Raw genomic sequence first — 13,119 nt, 5'->3', positions numbered from 1 at the left:
GATTGTATATTTTGATTGTACTTGCGACTCAGTGATATATGATGATGGTCGATCCAGTTTTAAAATGAGATGAAATAGAGGTCCACAAGGAAGTTGGAGAAGGACATGAGTGCCTCCACTGAGGTTGGAGCCTCAATCAAGTTTGAACCTAGAGCAAGTTGGAGCCTACTCATTCTTGAGGTTGGAGCCTATTCATTCTTATAGTTGGAGCCTCAATCAAGTTGTATCCTAACACAAGTAGCAACTTCAATTTATTCAGGGTAGTTCCCTCCTCTAGGTTGAAGCCTGTAAATCAATGTAAATGAATTGAAGATAAAGAAGAATAAGATTGGTGGTTTTCTTCTGTATGGGTTTCCACTTAAAAACTTATGTATCTTTGTGATGTGATGGCTTCTTTATATGTTACTTATATGATTATGCATTTTTTTATTTGATGATATAATTCTTATGGTTGCATGATTATAAAAAATTTTGAAATGGTAAAATTAATATCACATTGATTCACTACCCCTGCCCCTGCCCCTCCCCCCCCACACCCAATGTGACCATTGGGAAAACATGTAGTTGTTTTACTAAATAATTGTGTGGACCCTCAAGAACCAAGACCCTAAGTGGAGAATGTTATTGTATGTTGATTATAGATGATTGTACTAGGATTAATTGGGTTTCATTCTTGAAAGAGAATTTTGAAGCACTCAGTAAGTTCAAAAACTTCAAAGTTCTTGTTGAAAACCAAATAGACTTTGAAATTAAATGCCTTAGGCTTGATAGGTATGGTGATTTTAACTCAAATAAGCTTGATGAAATGGTGTGGTGGGAAGGGAAAATCAATCATTGTAGTAGATGGAAAGAGTGATGCTAGATGACAAAAGGATCCTAAACATGTTTTTGGTTGAGGCTATTCATAGAACAATCCACATCTCGAATAAAGCTCATTTTAGGGATAATAGTGACTAAAATCCTTATGAAATTTTGTATGGAAAACCAACATCCATAAAGCACTTCAAAGTTTTTGGCATCAAATTCTATATTAAAATTAATGATGACAATATTGGAAAATTTGATGCAAGAACTGATGAATGCATATTGTTATCCTATTCAATAAAATTAAAGGTTAGTGGTGCTACAATAAGAGATTATATAATATAGTTGATTGTATTCATGTGAAATTTTATGAAGTGTACACACAAGGAGAAGAAAATAGAAAATTCCATCCTAAATGATCAGATCAAAGATGAGTGTGAAGAAGAACAAGATGAGGAATCAAAAGAGGAAGAGGAAGAAGAGGCACCATGCTATCATCTAAAGACCCCTTGAAGGTGTGTGCAAAAAAATCATTGAGATAGTCAAATTCTTGGTGACAGAGAAATAGGAATTTGGACTATAAAAATGTTTATAGATACTTCTAGTCAAGAACATATTTCCATGCTATTGATGATTTGAACTTAATAGTTTTCTCATGCAAGTTGAGGTAAGTGTTGGATATAGGCCATGGACAAGGAACAATATAATCTTAGATCATATTGAGAAATAATAAACTTTGGAAGTAGTTACAAGACCAAGAAAAAAAATACATTAGGCACTAAATGGGTCTTTAGGATGAAAGTAAATTAGGATTAACAAGTTTTAAGGAATAAGGCTAGATTGCTATGCAAATCATATGCATATGTTTAAGGAATTAACATTGAAGAGACCTTTTCCGTTGTTGCAAGACTAGAAGTAATAAGAATGTTTTTAGCACTTGCTTGTCATAAGAAATTCAAATTTTATCATATGGATGTGAAATCAACAATTTTAGATTGAGAGCTCGAGGAAGAAGCGTATATAGATAAGCCTAAAGGGTTCCTCTTGTAAAAAAAATAAGATAATGTATGTAGACTTAAAAGGGATTTTTATGGATTAAAGAAAGCACCAAGATCATGGTATTCAAGATTGGACAAGTACCTAAAATAAAAAATCTTGAAAAGAGTAACAACTAAAAGTAATATGTATATTAAAACTAAAAATGTAAATCTTTTGATTATTGTTGTTTATGTTGATGACATTATCTTTGGAAGTGATGCCAATTTTATAACACAAAAATTTACAACTGCAATGAAAGGTGAGTTTGAGATGTCAATCATAGGGGAATTATCCCTTTTCCTTAGTTTATAGATTGTGAATAAGAAAAATATATGTTAATATCCCATAGAAAAAAACTTTATTATATGTTAAAGAAGTTTGGAATGGAAAAGTGTTCACTTGTTAGCACTCCTATGGTTACTGGATGTAATCTAATAAAAGGTGATGTATCACTAGTGGTCAATGAAACCATGTTTACATCAACTATTGGTAGCCTATTGTACCTAAATACCTCAAGGATAGATATCATGTATGGTGTTGTTTTAGTAGAAAGGTATAATTAGTACCAAGAGGGAGTAATTTATTATCTAACAAAATAATTTTTTGATATCTAAAATCCAATATAGACTTTGGTTTATGGAATCCAAAGGGTCAAAACATTTTCCTTAACTACATACATAGATGTGACTGGGATGTAAGTGTATATGATAGTGTTAGAGTCGGTCTTGTCAGTCCTCTGGCAGAGATCAAAACTCTTTCTGCATTTCATTCTTAAATGTCTTGCTCCATTCACTCAGCTGCATTTTGCTAGAGGCATGCCATAATTTGACAGAAGTGTCTTGTCAGTCATTTCCCCTCATGTCTGGCACCTGCTGGCTTAAGTCTTTTGTCAAGGTTCACTAAAGTCCATGACAGTCAATGTTCGATCTTTTAATGGACGAGAGTCATTTTCAGTCATTAGATCTAGGGATCAGATAAATTGGTCTTCAAACATGTCCAATAAAGCCATGCAGGCCAGAGGGAGGCGCTTACAAAGTTACAATTTATAGAATTTCATTGTCATGTTGACAGATTACGACTGTTCTTCAAAACTCTGTTTTGAATAAAAGTCAAACAGTGTGTCATTTGTGATAATTTTCAAAAGAGTCTCTAGTTGATTTCTTCAGGTGCAGTCATGGTTTCCTTGGCCAAGCGCCATGTCATGAGACCCCTGCAAAAGTGCCAAAATGTTTTCATCATTTTAGCTAAAAATTCAAAGGGAAAAGTGAAATTCAGTGTTGCATTAAATCAGTGAAAAGTGTCAAAATGAAACATTATTAAAGTGGGTTTTGAAGAAGCAAAAATTAAACCTATGACTCCAAGGTATTTATATACAAGTTTCCACAAGAAACCAAATCATTGTGCACACCAAGGTCATAGAGAAACATAGCAAAGTGATTGAGAATGCAAGGCACGCGTTTGGAGTGAGTTTGGAGTCGTTTTCAGGAGCGCGGTGCACACACAGAGGGGCATGGCACACATAGGGAGTGCGGCGCACAGAGCGTGACCCCACAGTGTAAAATTAAAATGGGCGCGACACATATGCCGAGCGCGGCGCATTGGGTTTGCTGCGTGGCGCACACCCACAGAGGCCCGAAATTGTTCCCAATTGCATCAAATCTTTTGGAATTACTTCAAATTTCCAGGTAGGGTCTATCTCTTGGCTTTCTCATCCAATTTTGTGAACATATGGTGGTTCATGGCTATGTATAATCGCAATAAAAAACGCCTAAACCCTACCTCTTGAAATCATCAAAGCCATTGCTCTAGGGTTGAAAACGTGTTGTGTTGATGCCAAGGCTCCTCTTTCACCACTCATTTTTTCACTCCTTTCCATTGTTCCCTTCACCCCTATCCCATTTTTCCCCTATTTTCCCTACCCTAAAACATTACTAAACCCCTATTCCCTATCCCTCCACACATTTGTCAACTATAAAACCCCAAAACCCTACCTTATAAAATCCCCAAACCCTCCTACATATCCTTGAACAAAATTTCCCCCCATAACCCCTATTCCCATCATATTATTCCCCTTCCTAACACTCCCTTTTGCATTGTTCCCCTTGGTGGCAGATCTCACAACAACACCTAGTTTCATACCATCATCAAGGGGCAGTCCAAGCACAGTACACATAAAGTAGTCATGGCATCTGAGCATTCATTGGAGTATGAGATGGAAACACAAATTGATTCATCCTCGGAAGAACAGGCTCCCCGGAGACATCACAAAAGTGGCAAACATGTTAGGGATGAGCCAACCACCCTCACTGAATTGCAGGCCTGCCCTCTTGCTATGTCATGTTTCCGGCATCTATCATGTTTTGAGCTTTTTCAAAGAGTAGCTAATGTTCGAGTTCATAATGAGTTGGCCCATCTTTTTGTGCTTCACCTACATGGAGATCACTCTATCTTGGCCGGGGTCACCTTCACACTGACACCCGAAACTTTCTCATTAGCAACCAGCATATCGAATGTTGGAGAACCATGGCACAAGAAACAGAAGGTCGATCGATAGCATTATGAGCCTTACATTAAGGCCAGTTGCTTGAGGTAGCTCATAAGGGTCTTTCCATTCCGATATTTGAAAGATGAATATGCTCCACTCATGAAGTTGATCATGAAGTAGTTCAGCTTTGAGGGGAGGTTCTCTTGTCTATATGCCTATCACATTAGGTTGCTCATGCACTTTACTAGGGTACAGATGATGAACATCCATATTTGATTTGCAGGAACATAGAGAGGATGAACACCTTAATGCAGCACAAGAACCCTCAGTAGCAACTTAGCAGTGTTTATCACTTTTCTCTTACTCAGATTTTGGTGGTTCATCAACTGGGATTGCAGGGAATTACTTGGGATGATTTCATCTCCCGTGACCTCTTCAGCACTTCACAGGTATTATCAAAGGTCAAGCATGAGGGTGAACCTTCTCGTCAGTATGAGCGCCATGAGACTGCTAGTGTGTCGGTTTTCATCACATATCAGAAAGGCACCAGATGTTTGTTTGCAGCGGCAAAGCGAGTGTTATCTCCACCCGGGGTGGAAGGGGCCTCGCTTCCTCCATCGGCATCACAGGAACAGGACAAAGGCAAGGAGCCAATGCAGGATGAGGGGCCTTCAGATGAACCATCAGGTGAACGAGAGACTAAATTCGTTCTCCTTCATGATGATGATACAGATACATAACCGACAAGTGCACACCTCAAAGAGATCATCCAGGAGCAGCAAACATAGATTCAAGCCTTGTCCCTTGATTTGGAAAGATCCAAATGGAACGTGAAATATCTGGAGCAGAGGAACAAATAGCTAGAGGATCAGCAAGTGATCATGGAGCTACAAAACATTCGTGAGCATCGCCAAGTTGCACAAAGGAGAAGAGTTGAGCTCACGTCATTGGAGCAAGAGATTAATGAGGATCGGGAGGCCAATATCGAGAGAGTTAACATGCACTTGGAGAGGTTGCTAGACAAGGCTAACAAAGACCATGCATTGCTGAGACAGATGGCTTTCCACTACATGGCGCAAAACAAAGTATGCAAGGCCCGAATCAGGAATTTGAAGGCGAAATTGAGGAAGGCAATCAAGATGAAAAAGAGGCAAAGGGAGCTTGATCGACTTTAGATATTGGCCAAAGCCTCTTTGGCCCAGCATAACACTTGATAAGGAAGCTCCAGCCCAAATTTCAAGAATATTTGGGCAATTTTGGTCACATGGAAAAATTTTGGTCACAACACAGGGAGCTCCAAATCACAAATGGCTTGCATTTTTGGATTCAGCATGAAAAATCATGCCTGTTGGTGCATGGAAAAGAAATTTGGGCATGGTTTGAGTCCCCAGGAGGTCAAAAACACTCAAAAAATGACCTCTCTGCCCCTATTTTGACACACAGGAAGAAGTCTTGGGAGAATGAAGTTTTGGAGGGGCAAATGAGCACCAAATTCAAAAATTCCACTTGGGTTGGAAATTAGATAGGCTATGCTTTCCAACAAGCACACTTAGGCACAATTTGGACTCCAGAACGTACCTCAAAATCACCTCCAAAGTGGCATGTCATGTATAGATTTGGGCACGGCGCATATAGAGAAAAAGGCCAAAATCACGCCCGCTTCGCGAAATTTCGATTCGCGACTTTCTCCAAGTGGGCCCACTCATTTACACTATATTTTTCTCAAAAAATAAGGCAATGTTTAAAAAGTATTTTCACAAAAGGTGGGCTCCTATCCAAGTGGCAAAGGAAGGCGAGCAGTCACCCAAGCCGTTTGTCATTTTTGTAACGCTGCACCTGTAAATAATGGTTGGCTTTCCACTTCCACTTTTTAATGATTCAAAAAACTCCCCAACTCTTGGTCATTCTATTTCCTCATGGCATACTCTATTTATTGTATGCAAACCATTTGCAAAGGGTTGGTTAACATTTCTAGGAACTGTGGGAGAAAAACCCAGTCACTCATTGTACATTTTGACAGAGAATTAATGAAAGATTGCAGCTCTGGTTCATGAGATTCTTGTGGCGTGAGTTTAGCAAATGTATCTTCTTTATGTTTCATATGTATTTCGTTATGTTTCATATTTTCATTTACATTCGTTTCCAGTGAAAGCTTTCTAAGTAAAAAAGGTAGAATTCAGTGCACTACTCTGCCTTGGGATAGTTTTCACGTTCTATGTTTTCTTCTGTTGAAAAGGATTCATGTATTTATGCCCTTTTCACACTCTCAAACAATCTCTCCACCTCACATTTTTTCGACTCTAATTGCTAGACTTTCCGCCTGTCTTGCCTCACGAAACATCCTGTGTCTTTGAGTTAAATTCTCTGCTCATGCTATTCCTTGGCCCCACACATCCCAGAAAACTCAGTCATTCCTCAAACATCTCCATCATATTTATTTACCTAGCCTAAAATCAGTGTCCATTTTTGAGTCATCTTAGACCCTATTCTTTATTTTTCTGAGTGGGACCCAGAGAGAGCCCTCTCCTGTTCTGGTAGGGCTAGCTACCAGACTGAGCGTGGTTTGTGGTTACCATGAATTTTGCCTTCCTTAAGCCTAAGGAAAATTTAGGTGCTAACATAGTGGCCACTCTGCTGGGGAAGAAATTTTTTGTTTGTTAGTCTTCTCCGTTACGTAAACAACAGGCTTAACCTACGAACACCCCATACTTCTGATAATTCTAAGCTTCCAGATGATAAGTTTAGGATTTGATAGGCTGAATAAGTTATTCATGTCCTTCTGATTTTTTTTTGAAAATAGCATGCTGGCTTCGAGATGATATACCAGAGCCAATCCAGATCCAGATCCTCCCCATATCTACAAAAACCCCAACTTGATTCCAAGACTCCTTCGTCAAGAAAGCTCTATAACTCCCGTGTTCAAATCCCATTCATGTCCTGACATATTTGAGTATCTTAAAGAGCTTTAGTTTGATGAGCGGTTTGAAATATCTTTGTTCGAGACCAAATCCGAAAGAGTTGTTGACTATACTATCCCCAATCCAAAATTTCCTGTAGACCTAGAAACTTAAAGGGCTAACCGGTCAATTGATAACTATATTGCGACACAACTTCAAACTCAAATTGTTAATTCCCTACAAACTGCACACACTCATCCAACACCTCCAAGATCAAATCCACCAAGAGTGATGGCTACCCGTTTTTCACCTCTTGTACTGCCTCAAGTTCTAGATGATATGCCCACAGATTATCAAAGCAAAGTCCCTTTGTTTGATGGTACCCGTCACAGCGTTACCGCTCAGCAACATGTGGAAAGAATGCCAGATTTCTATGACCTTCATGAGATCGATGCAGAAAATGTAGCAATGAGACTCTTTGTTCAGACATTTTCAGGTGAAGTTAGGAAATGGTTCAGAGGTTTGCTGGTTGCACGTATCGCCACCTTGGCCAAACTGCAAAGAAAATTTTTAGACCGCTGGGAAGTGAAAAAGAATCCTCTTCAAATTCTTGCTGAGTGTGAGCAGATCAAACGAAATGCTAGTGAGTCGGTCCATGACTACTGCATTAGATTCAATTCTGTTTATAATGAAATTTGTGATCATCTAAGGCCACCTGTGGGACTAGCCATGATGAAATTTCCAAATGGTTTTGATGCTGACATGGCTTATCAACTGAGAGAGAGAGAGTCGGCTACAATGGAAGACATGCAGAAAATCGCGGTCAGTGTTGAAGCAAATCTGCTGTCCAAAAGAGCTAGAGCGAAAGCAGAAAAGAAGGTCACAGTCAAGGAAGAGGCTTCCTCGATGGATCAATTACTCAAGAAGGTAGAGTAGATGCTTGAAAGGGTGAAATTCGAAAAACTTGAGCCACAAGTTAGAAATCCTAACTTCCGTGGCCAGTAGCAGCCACAATATAGGATAAGGCAGAGAGATCAACGAGCCCAAGATCAAACAGCACAACAGCCAGTACAGACACCTCTACAGCAAAACTTTGTGAATGGACCTGACTCTGATGAGGAAGGGAAGGTAATAGAGGAAGAGAAACACTTCTTTACTCTGGATGATTTGCCTACATACATTACTGAAGAGGAGGAGTATGTGGAAAGTTCAGCTGCACACAAAGATGCAGATTTCATTCTAGCAAGTGACACAATTTTCGAAGAAGAATCAGAGGAATATCAAAGAGGCTATATGAATTCTCTGTCTGCTCAGCAGTGGCAATATTCACTTAGAAATAGAGATGTGCCAGTTAACCCAATTCAGAAGAGGAAGGAAGTTTCGGCATCAAAGAATGATTCATCAGTTACACAAAAGAAAGGCAAAGAGGCACTTGGACTTGACAGCAGTAATTCACCATCAGTAGAAAAATCAAATCAGCAAATTGTATCAAGAGAAAAGGAAAAGAAAGAAGCCCTGGTCAAAGAGGTAGAAAAGACTTCCGCTTTTAGTTTAGAAAATGAAATTTCTAAATTGAAGGTATCCATTCTCTTGACTGAAATAATGAAGAACAACAGCTATAGAGGGCAAGTTTCTAAAATTTTAAATTGTGATCCAATGTCTGATATGGTGAATGTCGAAGATGATCAACCCGAAATGATCTTTGGACCAGCGTTGAATGGTGAGTCTCCAGACAATGATGTGCCACCTTTTTATATCAGTTTATGAATACATGATTTTGTGTTACACAATGCCATGTTTGATTCTGGAGCGCCTCACAATCTCATGCCCAATGCTATCATGGATAAGCTAGGTTTGGACGTCACCCGGAAATACCATGATCTCTATTCATTTGATTCCAGCAAACTAAGATGTATCGGGCTCATCAAAGACTTGGTTGTAAGTCTGGATCAAATCCCAGTGAAGAATGTTTTGATGGATATTGTGGTAGCGGATATTCTTCCCAGGTTCGGTATGTTTCTTTCCAGGTCTTGGGCAGCAAAATTAAAAGGGACACTACAACTTGATTTCTCCTATGCAACAATCCTAGTGTTTGGCCAGATGAGAAAACTGTATCGGGAACAAAAAATGAAATACATGATTACAAGCAAGGAGAAACCCATTAATCATCCAATTAATTATGTACATACAGATCTAGAGTCTTTTGTTTTGTATTCATATAGTTTTAATGATGTAGATAGTCAGTTAGTTGAAGCAGAAAGAATTCCAGAAATAGTAGAAAATTTCAGAGAACTTTTGAAGAAAGAAGGACGAGAACAACAAAACACCATTGAGAAATCAGCTGAAGATAATGGACAGTAAGCAGGAAAAACAGAGCCAACAAAATTTTGGCACTTGGAAGAAGAGGAAGAGGGTTTGTGGACCATGGATTTCAACGGTGCGGTGGGAAATGATGGTGCTGGAATTGGTATTTGGGTACGCAGTCCTTTCTCCGCCCCGAACAAGGTGCCTAGTAATGTGCGGGTATGCTCTTACAAATTAGCTTTTGATTGTTCAAACAATGAGGCTGAGTATGAAGCTCTGATTGTTGGCCTAAAGCTTCTAAGAAAGATGAATGCTAAGAGGATTGCAGTCTATAGCGACTCCGAGTTGGTGATTAAGCAGGTCAGAGGCGAATATCAAGCAAATCATCCTCTGATGCGGGCTTACTGGAATGCAGTCCTAGACATCCTGAAATTATTTTCACAATATACCTTGACATGTGTGCCTTGTGTTCAAAGCAGCATTGTTGATGATCTTGCCAAGGCAGCCAGTAGTTTGAAGATTCCAATGAACTCCAGTAATAAATTCGAAATACATGTCAAGCATCATCCAACTGTTCCTGACAATCAGAGGTATTGGCAAGTCTTCCAAGATGATGAGGAGATTGATGATTTTCTGCAAAACAAAGGTAAGTTCAAAGAGACCTCAATTGATGAAGAAAATGATGATGGCAAAGATGAGGTGCAGATCAATCAAATGGACGTATTGCATTGAAGGATAACATCATCCCTAAAGGCTTGATACCTTTAGAAGAACTCTTTGATCAAGATGACGTAGCCCGCAAACCATCATTGCAACCAATAGAGAAGGATGTTGAAGAGGTCAATATCGGAACAGCTATTGATCCTAAAATGGTAAAACTATCTAAATCATTGCCACAAAAGATGAAAGCCAAATATATCAGTTTGTTGTCTTCATTTGTTGACGTGTTTTCTTGGGATTATTCTGACTTGAAGACATGCGATACTAATATCATTCAGCACATTATACCCATTAAGCCTAATCAGAAACCTTTTAGACAGAAGTTGAGAAGACTAAATCCAAAATTGCTGCCACCAATTGAAAAGGAGATAAACAGGTTGTACAAATCAGGAATCATCGTTCCCATCAGATTTTCGGATTGGATTTCCAATTTGGTGCACGTGCGGAAGAAGACAGGTGAGATTCGCTTGTGCATTGATTTTAGGAATCTCAATAAAGTTTCATTGAAAGGTAACTACCCACTGCCCAAAATGGATCATATACTTCAGCGAGTAGTTGGAGCATCTCATATGTCACTGCTTGATGGTTATTCTGGATATAACCAAATTTCAGTCCATGAATATGACCGAGACAAGACAGCATTCACTCCTCCATGGGGAACTTTTCATTACGCTAAAATGCCTTTCGGTTTGAAGAACGAAGGTGCCACCTTTCAGCGGGCAATGGACTTGGCTTTCACAAATGAGAAGGATGTCTTTTTGGTTGTATACCTTGATGATTTGACGGTGTTTTCCAAATCTGATGAAGAGCACATGTATCATCTGAAAATTGTCTTTCAAAAGTGGAGAAAATATGGTCTATCGCTAAATCCGAAAAAGAGCTTGTTTGCCATGGAGGAGGGCAAACTACTTGGGCACATCATCTCAAAGGACGGTATTCATATTGATCCTGCACATGTACAAGCAATTTAGCAAATCGATTTGCCCCGGAATAAGAAGGAGATTCAATCTTTCAATGGTAAAATGAATTTTTTACGCCACTTTGTACCTAATCTTGCTGAGCACTTAAGAGAGATAAAAAACATGCTTAAGAAGGAAAACCAAGTGAAGTGGACAGAAGAGGCTATAAAATCTTTCAATTTAGTCAAATTGGATCTTTCCTCAACTCGAGTTCTAATCAGCCCGGAATACACTTTGGAGCATACTATGGTAGTAGTGTTGATGCAGAAAAGAGATGATCACGAAAGACCAATTGCTTTTTTCAACAGAACTATAGGAGATGCGGCCTTAAAGTACAATATCATTGAGAAGCAAGCTCTCGCACTTGTGAAAGCATTGAAAGATTTTCGGGTATACATTCTGCATTCTCATATTTTGGCTTATGTTCCTAACGTTGCTGTCAAAGATGTTTTAGTGCAGACCGATCCGGAAGGAAGACGAGGCAAGCAGATCGCAGCTTTGTTAGAATATGATGTGGAGATAAAGCCCACAAAGCTGGTTAAAGGACAGGGATTATCAAAGTTAATGGCCGAATCAAACTTGCACGCCTTAGACATAAATCTGATCACTGCTATGTCCGATGAGAATGAGGAAGTTTCGTCAATTCAGGTATCTGAAATGTTTGCTCTTTCTCCGTGGTATTCAGACATCATATATGTGCTGCAAAATTTGTCACCACCACCCAGCATGACTAGGAACAAAGCTAGAACTCTCAAATTAAAGGCTGCCAAGTTTTGCATTCTAAATTTTGCACTTTATTGGAAAGATCCCAATGGTGTTCTTTTGAATTGTTTGGTGTACGAAGAAGCAAAGCAGGTCATGGAGGATTTCCACGAAGGGGATTGTGGTGGTCACCTTTTTTGGAAAACAACAGCAAATAAAGATTTGAGAGCGGGATACTATTGGCCAACATTGTTTGCTGATGTGTATAAGGTTGTCAAGAGCTGTCATAAATGCCAGATTTTTTAAGGAAGGCAGAAATTACAGCCTTTGCCGCTTAAGCCCATTGAGGTGAGTGCCCCTTTTCAACAATGGGGGTTGGATTTCATTGGTGAAATTTATCCCGCTTCTTCCAGTCAGCATCGATGGATTCTGACAGCAATGAAATGGATCGAAGAAATTCCCACTAGACAAGCTACACATACGGTAATTATTTCATTCCTTAAAAATAACATCTTGTCTCACTTTGGTTTCCTGAATAAATTAATCACTGATGACACAACAGCTTTCAAATCGAAAAGGATGGTAGAGTTTTGTCATAAATATCACATCATTTTGGGTCACTCAACTGCCTATCATCCGCAAGGCAATGGATTGGCGGAGTCCTCTAACAAATCTTTGGTCAATATCATTAAGAAGCTGTTGGAAATCAACAAGAAGAGCTGGCATAAGAAGTTGGTAAATGCACTTCGAGCAGATCGGGTCAGTCAGATGAAATCCATTGGTATGTCCCCCTTTGATCTTGTGTATGGAGTTGATGCCTTGTTTCCTACCTCTCTTGCAGCCCCGGTAGTAAAACTCCTTCAGGAAGCCCACAGTGAAGATGATCCTATGCAGAGAAGATTGAATCAGATGATCCATTTGCAGCAGACCAGAGAAGAAGCCTTCCAAAACACATCCAAGTTGAAGGAGAAGATTAAGAAAATTTATGACAGAAAAGCAAAGGCGGACAAATTTCAGCTGGATGATGTAGTGATGAAGTGGGATGGAAGAAATGAGGAAAAGGGTAAGCACCGTCAATTCGAGAATCTCTGGAAAGGTTCCTTCAAGATTGCAGCATATCGAGGTCAAAATGCCTTTCTTCTGAAGGAAATGAACGGGGAAGATTGTCTAGGAGGGTCGATCAATGGTCGGCTGCTCAAGAGTTACCACT

The sequence above is a fragment of the Pinus tabuliformis genome, chromosome 7, assembly GCF_031772625.1.
Source record: "Pinus tabuliformis cultivar Carrire ecotype Pingquan chromosome 7, CPIR1, whole genome shotgun sequence".
In the NCBI taxonomy this organism is placed as follows: domain Eukaryota; kingdom Viridiplantae; phylum Streptophyta; class Pinopsida; order Pinales; family Pinaceae; genus Pinus; species Pinus tabuliformis.
Note: the sequence above shows the minus strand (reverse complement) of the source record.